The sequence below is a fragment of the Chiloscyllium plagiosum genome, unplaced genomic scaffold, assembly GCF_004010195.1.
Source record: "Chiloscyllium plagiosum isolate BGI_BamShark_2017 unplaced genomic scaffold, ASM401019v2 scaf_12293, whole genome shotgun sequence".
NCBI classification, from domain to species: Eukaryota; Metazoa; Chordata; class Chondrichthyes; order Orectolobiformes; family Hemiscylliidae; genus Chiloscyllium; species Chiloscyllium plagiosum.
The window spans coordinates 19,012-20,152 of NW_025210840.1; the positions used below are offsets into that span (position 1 = coordinate 19,012).

The window sequence follows — 1,141 nt, forward strand, 5'->3', positions numbered from 1 at the left end:
AGAACTGGACGGTGCGGAACCATGCCTTGGCTCAATGACTCCAGAGTGGGTAAATGACCCCAGTGAGGAGCTGGATAGCTACCTCAGCCCAGCGAAGGTCCAGCAGTTCTTGCTCACCATGGGGATGCAGACAGCTACCCCAGAGATAGGACAGTTAAAGGGACAATAAACTGAGCGTTAAAGAAGTTTCCTTTGCTATTGTATAACAGGGCACCCACTCAGTAGGTAGGTTCAGCTGAAGCCACAGCTAAATAATAAGAGACTGGATGGTTAATAAAGGGAACTGTAAATAGGATAACTGTAAATTCGAGTAATTCAATCTGTTCTTTATGACATGCAATGTATATATCTATGAACGACATGACAAATTGTACAAGTACCAAAGATTTATTTCTATGAATAAAGTATATTTTGAAATTTAAAAAAAAGTTCTTGTCAGTGTTAATATCTGATATGTCCCTGACTAAGGGACTGAATATTAATCTGATTTTTGCAGGAAGGAGTTGTGTTAGGAGCTTGCTCCACTAACTCCACGCATCGTCCCAGTATTGCAGTGTTTCTGGGAATGGTGTGCCCCTCATTAAAGAATCTGAAAAGCAGCTTTGTTTATCCTCTTTTTGTTATGCTTTTGCTTTATTCCTTATGTTCCGAGTACGGACAGTTTTCGTTAGTCAAGTCAGACTTGCCTTCGTGCAAATCAACTTGTTCTACAATCCGATTTGCCTGTGTCTTTCAGCGTGTTATGTTCAGCACTCACTCTCAGTGTTATCTCTTCATCCCTGGTACATGCCACCCCTTCCCACCAACTCCAATTCCGAACCACAAAAGTAAAACAAATTCTGGATTAATGGTGCTGTAAGAGCACAGCAGTTCAGGCAGCATCCAAGGAGCTTCGAAATCGACATTTCGGGCAAAAGCCCTTCATCAGGAATAAAGCTTTATTCCTGATGAAGGGCTTTTGCCCGAATCGTCGATTCCAGCATCATTGTTTTTACCTCAAAAGTAAAACAAAGTTGCCCACCAGCTCTACCTAATGGCAAACGGCATTTCAGAAAACAAAATGGAGAACATGAAGCGATTGAAGTAATCAACAATTCGGATTTTGATGATGATAAGAATCACTTTGATGTATTAAATGAGA

General features: G+C 41.0%; 1 pseudogene; it reads left to right on the plus strand.

The window, feature by feature from the left end:
• Positions 1–406: 406 nt before the first annotated feature.
• On the plus strand, positions 407–579 carry LOC122546966 (annotated as a pseudogene).
• The last annotated feature ends 562 nt before the right edge of the window (positions 580–1,141 follow it).